The sequence below is a fragment of the Lycium barbarum genome, chromosome 12 (genome assembly GCF_019175385.1).
Source record: "Lycium barbarum isolate Lr01 chromosome 12, ASM1917538v2, whole genome shotgun sequence".
Classification (NCBI taxonomy): Eukaryota; Viridiplantae; Streptophyta; class Magnoliopsida; order Solanales; family Solanaceae; genus Lycium; species Lycium barbarum.
This window is the reverse complement of record NC_083348.1, coordinates 42,216,017-42,224,652: the sequence shown is the minus strand read 5'-3', so window position 1 is coordinate 42,224,652 and position 8,636 is coordinate 42,216,017.

Genomic DNA, 8,636 nt, shown 5'->3' with positions numbered 1-8,636 from the left:
TTCGATATAAAAACTTAGGGGTTAGTTTGATTTGAAGACAAGTTATGGTGGGATTAATTATCTTGATATAGTTTTTTATAGGGGTGTCAAAAAATATGAAAAACCGATTGAATAGCTCAAACCTAACCATACCAAACTGATTTATAGTGCTTTTTTTCAATAAAATCGTGGATTTTTATTTAAGCTTATAACCGTCCTGAACAATTAGGGTGGTCTTTTTAATTTATTCAAAAAATTAAAAAATTCCCGAATCGAACCGAATGGCCTTACGTGTATGAAATATATTTTATATATTACAAATATGTTAAATTGAATATATAAAATATATTTTATAAGTTCTATTTCAAATATAAAAAAGGATTTTCGCCACTAAATTTTGGGCCTTTAGTTGATTGGATTTAGTTTCACAAGGATACCTCATATACATTGTCATACAATCGTAGATTTAGATGATTTTTTTTAAGGAGGTATTTTGGTTATAGTTAGCACTAATAGAAGTTTACCTCCATCTTGATCTCCTCTACTATGTTGCTTGACGTATATGTATCAAATTCAAGCTGTGGCTTCTGTGGCCTACAAGCTAGTGTTTGTTTTGGCTCAATTCAACATTGTTGTCTTTGGCAAGTTATTCTTTTCCTTGGTCAATCAGTGAGGATTCACGTCGCGATGATGCCATCGTTGTGGTCTTGCTACTTGATATAACACATTTCAGTTTAATTACTTTGTGTAGTTTTTTAATAGCTTTTACATTAAATATTTCATAAGAAACAAATAAAAGCTTTATTTGATGTTGTACTACAAATAGGTTTGTGGAGGTCTGTGTCGTTACATTTAAATGGTGGTGTAGGTCTGTGTCGTTACATTTAAATGGTGGTGTATTCTTAGGTGACACTTTAAAATTAAAATAACCGAACTGTACCGATACCGAAGAAAACCGAGATGATGGGAGGGTCTCGAAAAGTCTAATTTTGGTTGTATAAAATAAAATAATCAAAAAATTGGGATGATATGATTTTTTTAAAATAACCGACCGAACCGTTCCATTGACGATCCTAGTTTTTTATCAACTATTTGATTTGTTATATTAAAACTAAGATGCATTGCTTAATTTCTAAAAAGTTGTTTGCTTACAAAATTACCCTTCACTTTATCTATACTATATTAAAAGCATGAAGGACCATAGAAATGTTGATTGAACTTTTTGTCCTTCATTAATAAAAGACTCTATAATAGACAAAATAGTCATTTACTATTTTCCTAATATTTTTAAACTTCGAAATCAATTAAAATTTTAATCATTTAATTATTTTCGTATATTTAGGATTTCGAAATTAACTAAATTTGGTATGTTAAACCTTTCATTAATTGAACTTTGTAAATAATAGATTTGTAAAAGGAAACAAATAACACAAGAAATACGTTGCTTATATGGTTATTCTTCCCGTGATTATATGTGTCAAATTTTTTAAGAGTCCTTCGGCCACTTTCTAGGGTTTCTTTTTGTTTAAAACCTAATGACTTTGGCATTACACTAAACGGCCAACTCTTCTCTGGAAGTGGACAGGTAATTTGTTTGATCATTATTTTGTTTAACTTCTCAAATTTATAGACCAAGACCTATAGTTTTTATACAAGCTTTATTGAAATTTATTGTTTCTTTTGGTGCAAGTACATATATATCTTATAAATCTTTACATAGAAATAGAGTCCAAATAAACATTCACTTAACTTACATCGAAAATTTAAAAAATATTCGAAATTAGTTGAATTGTGATGATTGTTTTGTGCTTTATTTTTTTTTTTTAATTTTTTTTGTATAAAATTTGTTAGTGGGTAATGTGTATTGACTTGATTCTTTGTGAATTTTGTTTCAGGTGAATACTAGAATCATCGTCTTTTTTTTTTATGGAGGTTGGCCTCGATCAAATAATTGCAGTGTTGATTATGTGAATTATCAATTTACTGGCAAAACTATCGATTTCTGTTTTTTTTTTCGTCGCAAATTTCAGGTTGTCATCTTCTATCCTATTATATTTATTATTATTAGTTTGTCACAAGTAGTTGTGTTATATTATTATACTCTTTTTTTTTTTATTAGATAAGGAGTAAGGGAAGGGGGAATGGGGGAGGGGATTACACGTGGGGATTTGAACCCTCACCAACAAGGTAAAAGTTCAGGTAGCCAACCAACTGAGCTATTAAATTCCTACTTATTATGCTCATATATGAAGTAGTTCTTTTTTCATTTAACTTATTAGAGTGTGTTTTTTTCGTATATCAATATCAACATAATTTTGATTTTTGATATTAATCGCGAAATTTTGTTTGCAGCATTTAAGTTTGCTCCTTAATTGTTGGGGTGTCAAGGAGGTGAGTTATCATGTTCCTCTTTAATGATAACCATATTAAGGACCATACTCCTTTCTTTTTATTGTTAATTGTTACAAGTAGTTGTGTTATAGTATTATGCTCATATAATGTAGCTCGTTTTTCCTTTACCCTATTCTTTATAGTGTATTTTCGTGTATCAATACCAACACCTCTCTAATTATAGCCTAATATTTAGAAATTTTGAATCAAGCAAGATTTTTATTATCGGAGTTGTCGTTCGTTTTTTTACCTTTCAAAAATAAATGTCACTTTAGAAAAAAATAGGCATTTAGTTATTTTTCTAATATTTAAGACTTTCAAATCAACTAAATTTTGGTTATTGAATTTCCTTATACGAATTATATAGAGAGTCCAAATGTTTAGGAATTTGAAATTAATTAAGACTTCACCTTAAAAAAATTTCCTTATTTGGAAAAAAAAACTGAAATAATAGATTAAATTTTGAAGAAAGGATGTTATAAACGGAAAAAACACAACTAGGAATATAGTCCATTGAAAGATAAATTCATTTGGGTACCTTTAAATTAAGTCTATTGAATACACATGTGTATACAAAATTGTTATAGTTACTTTACAACTAATAGTTGAAATTGAAATTTTTATTAATAGAAATTGAAATTGAAAATTGTTTCCTAATCATAATTTAGTAGAGTTATTTACTGATTTCAAAATATTTGTGATTTGCAATGATAATAAATAAATCACAGTGTCAAATTATATCAAAAGTTGGACTCTATTCTCCGCACTATGTTTCACATGGATGCATATATGTTGCACTCAAAAAAAATTATCAATGTCGACAATAAAAGTTTTTATCATGATAAAACAACCAAAATGATGAAAAATAATATAAACCAACAAATCATTTGTAGAAAAATATCAGACGAGATACAACGAATAATAACATATTTGAGATACAATATTTAGTTATATATATCATTTATTAGATATAACATGTATAACCAGAATTAAGAAATAAGAACTAAGAAGACAAACGAATCAAAACCAAAGTAAGGTCTAGGAAGACAAACAAGAAGCAGAAGAAGGCGTATGTAAAGGGATCCGGAACCAAAATGACCCTAAAAAAGCATTTAACTGTGACAGCACCGTTAAGTGCTTTAGCGCAGTAAAATACTGTGCTAAAGGGTTCTTTTTTTTTTTTTTCTTTTTTTCTTTTGGTTAACCTCTCTTTCATTACACTTTTAACCTATTTTGACCATAGGTTAATCATGCTTCGGGACTCCAAAATTTCAATATTTTATATAGAACCCTACTTATTTTTGTGCGATTAATAAGGTAGGTTCAATACATCAAGGATAAGAAATCTTCGGATTGTCGTTTTAGTGGTTGAAAAGTGCTCGAACTCCATTTTTGTTTGAAGGCTTGGTGTCATTAGCTTTAAGTTCTTTATGATTTAGGGTTTAGATTTCCGTGTACTATTTTTTAGTCAAAACTGCAGCATTCATACCAATCTCAAAATAATTAAATTGCATCATTCATAACAATTTGAAAATATTTAAACTTGTTCATTAATAACAAACCCAAACTTTTTAAAATACAATCATCAAAGAAAGAAAAAAACTTAAAAAATATACATCAATTAATGCCCTTGAGTTGATCTTCCGCCACCACCGCGAGATGTGCCACCACCACTAGATCTGCCACCACCACGAGAGGTACTTCCACCGCGAGATGTAGTTTGACCACCATGCCGTAAGAGACACTTGCGCTTATCATGACCAACATAATTGCAAAATGAGCATTTTCAAGTGTATCTCCCTGGTGGAACATCCACATTATGAATGCGGGAGTATGCTTTCTTTTTGAATTTACGGATAAATACTTTATTTGCAACCATTGAAAATGGATCCGGTGGCTAATAACTCTCACTACCAAGTGGGTAGAACCTTCCAGCATACGTTTTTGCATAACTTTCAACTGTATATCCTCAGCTATGTACGGGGAGACGTTCTTTCCCATTGCGATAAAACACTTGAAGGCATGAGAACATGACATGTGATATGATTGTCACTTGCCGCATGTGCATGTTCTTGGAATCTCACAAATTGTGTGGACGTTACCTCCTTTACCTTGGTGCACACTTGTTGTGAGTTCAAATATGCGCTCTGCAGAGTTGTACTCTATCCGGTCATGTTGCTGAACCTTATTTGAACTCACAACAAGTGTGCATACCCCATGCGCTGTGCAGAGTTGTACTCCATCCGGTCATCCGCTCCACAACCTGCTTAAAAGTCATTCTCACCATTGCGGTATCGGGTAGTCCCCGTGCAGATTTCAACAAGCCATTGAATGACTCAGAGCTGTTTGTTGTCAGCATACCCCATCGCCTACCTTCATCCTGGTGTAATGTCCATTTGTCTTTATCAATTGTATTAAACCAGTGGAAGGCTTCCTCATCCGCCCGCCTAATAATGTCCATCTGCAGGTCAAACTTCTTCTCTTGATGCTCTGTTGTGTAGCAAAGTGCCGCCCACATCCAATTGCAAAGTGCTGGGCTTCGATATGCCTTTTGGAAGTTTGCCTTCAAATGCCTTAAACAATAACGATGGTAGGCAAAGGGTGGCTGCCACCCCTGCAAATTAAACATATTGTGCAAGATGCCAGAATTTCTGTCTGAGATCACACATATTCCCATGCGATCCTTAATAACGTGTTGCCTTAAGTAGTCCAAAAACATACCCCACGTACTAATGCTCTCATTAGCTGCAATTGCAAATGCTAGAGGGATATAGCTCAGTTGCATCCATTCCAACTGCAATTAGCAGCTTTATGTCGTATACCCCGTACACATGTGTTCTATCTATTGATATTACAGGCCGACAATGAGCAAAACCATCAATGCATGGTTTGAATGCCCAAAACACAAACTCAAAAATATTACCGGGCACACCAGGCTTCGATTTGAGCTTCCATTCAACAATAGTACCATGATTGAAGTGTTGTAGAGCCGCCATGTATCTCGGAAACTTCTTGAAAGAGCCCTCCCAATTGCCGTAGACTATCTCACGTGCACATCTACGCCCAAGATACGCCTTCCTCTTACTAATAGTTTTGCTATATACTTTCAGGACGGCTGTAATACAATGTTTAATAGGGAACCTGAATAAGTTGAAATATCAGTATATAGCAACGAGGAACATCATATTAACATCAAAAATAAAATAAACTTAGGCGAAAGGGATACCTTGGGTTTTTTCCAGTGTCGCCAACTAACACACGAGCAATCATATTGGTATCTAGATTGCAATGATCATCTGGGAGGTCACCCATATCACAAGTGTGCTTTGTGTAGAACTTTGAAATAGTTCACATCTTTTCAGCAGTTTCCTTACCACAGAGCATCCATTCGCAGCCTTGATATTTTCGCTTGCGGACTAATCGCCAAAGTTTTCGTGTGGAATCGTCAACTTTAAACTCCCTCATCCCTTGGATGCAATAAATCTTAACAGCCCTTTGCAATGTTCCAACCTGATTCATCCATCTCGATTGAGATGACCATCCGATATGATCCATATCAGGTGTATAAACTCTAAATAATATAATCGACATCATTAGTAGCATTCAAGTGCCACTACACAATAATAATAATAATAATAATAATAATAATAATAATAATGTAAAAAATGAATATTTACCACTGCCCATCTGTCACGACCCAGCTGGGGGCCGCGACGGGTACCCGGGGCTAACCACCGAGCACCGCTCGTGCTATCATTTCCTTAACCCATTTAACAATCACTCATCGATTCCTTGTTAACTTTTAAAAGGATCTGGTTTTCATTACAAAATATAATGCTCTAACACAAGAACATATTTCAATATACTCATACACATATATATTATCCACGTCATGGAACCACATAACCCACATCGAGTATCTACGAGCCTCTATTGGATGACATATACCAATATACACAAAAGGATCAACCGAATAGCACCTCCGGAATAGTGGAGTGCTCCTGTAAATCTGTAGATGGCTCCTACGGATCTGCAGCGTCTCCCTGTCTACCTGTGGGCATGAGCACAACATCCAAAAAGAAAAGGATGTCAGTACGAACATTGCACTGAGTATGTAAGGCATATATCAAGAAATAAAGGAGAGAATAAGAAGATAAAGTAAGTGCAAGAAGATAACCAGTAACTGCTTGCCTCTTAAGGCGGATCCATGCATGTGTACTCATAAAACATCGTATCATATATTGCTGCGGAACGTGCATCCCGATCCATATATCATCATATATCAATATAATGCCGTGGAACGTACGACCCGATCCATCACCCATAAATCCCGCGTCCGGGCATCCCGCGTCTGGGATGAGATCATAATATGCCAGCTGACCAGGTGGCTATGCATCTATAGTGCCTCACCTTTCCCCATATCCCCTGAATACATATACATATCATATACTTATATAATATACATAGTATGCATGAGAGCCCAAGAAAAAGCTATGGCTCTATCGGAGTGACGTAAGGTCGGTAACCTCCGACTATATTATGGATTAATCATGATCGTCATGTCTCACCTTGAAGGAACAATTATTATAAGGTGGGACTATCAATGAAGAATACAGATATGAATAATAACATCAAGAGGAAACATAATATAGGGTCAGAATCTTATAAGAAGTCAATCCATATGTTTTTGGAATCTTAGAGAAAATGTAGTCATCATTCATGAATAAAATCGAGAAGTCAATAGATGGCTCAACATTCTCATGTCGTCTTTGAAATCGTAACATTGGAACCTTTAAACATAAAATCGGTCTCATCATAACATGCTTATCATATATGCTCGTCGTAATATGCTCATCATAGTATATACATGAAGACTCTAGAACAACTATACTTTATCGAGGTGACAGAAGGTCGTGAACCCTCGATTCCATTATGAACATTTATAACCATTCTGCCTCACCTCGAAGGGATTAATGTATGAGGTGAGTATAAGCAAGGAACGACATCATATCACTACTAAACTCATAACATTGCTCTTATCTTGTATAATTATTCATGATCTTAGACTCTTAGCCTTTAGGAACGTAGGAAAATCATGAGGATGAAAGAAGAATCATGTCCTAGGATTCATGCCATGGAAGAAAAGGACTAGCCTCACATACCTTGGACGTTTACCATTCTTATCGCTTGCTTGTTTCCCTTATGATGCACTCGTGTATACTTTCAAGAGAGTTCATGCCGTCGTTAGTTAAGCAATTATAAAAACATGCTTCTATTTCTAGGGAAAATTGGGCAGCATCTCCTTTGTTTCTATTACGTTTCTCATATTCTATTTCAGCTCCCAAAAATTCATAACAATAATCGCAATATAAAAACCAACAATCATCGTTTATATACATTTAGCAAAATCCACCAATTTCCTCCAATTTCTCCACATTTAGTGGTTTTAGCCTCTCATCACATCTCCTCATACGTCACACTTATCCCATGGTCTAAACGTTACTTATAATGTATTCATGGTCACAACATATCAACATTCATGATTTCCATCCAACTACCAGTCAATTGTGACACTACTCACCCTTTTAAAAACCCATTTTCCATGTTTCTCTACAATCCAAGCATCTTAGCCTTCCAATACCTTAAACAACATAGTAAAATCATGAAACATACCTTATATGATGGTGGAACAAGCTTTGAATGGAATTCTTCCTCTTGCACCAAAGTTTCACTTCGCCTCCTTAGGGTTTTCTTGAAGAAGATGAATCCTACTTGAGTTTCATATGCTTTGCTCCATGGATTTTATGTTGTTGATCATCAATTCCCCTTGAATTTTCTTATGGATGAATGTTAGAGTATTCTCTAGAGGGTTCTTGAAGTGAAGAGTGGAAATGAAATGAAAAGAAAATGGAAAGGGGCCCTTATATTTAAAATTGAAATCTGGCCGACCTACTTTATACGGACCAACATACGGTCCGTATAATTTTTACTGACCGTATGTTGGACCGTATGTTTGGTCCAGTGAGCTATATTGTGTTGGGCCAAATCCACGGTTGGACATGCGGTCCGTGAATTTTATACGGCCAGTATGTCTGGCCGTATGTTTGCCTAGTTTTTCGAGACTTGTTCTCGTCGACTCGTTTGATCTCCGATCCTTATGGAACCTTCTTAGTACTTGCTTAACACCTCAATACCAATCTTAGGGACGTTATAACATGTCTCTAACCATCATTATTCCATCACAGAAGCGTTACTTATTATTTTCA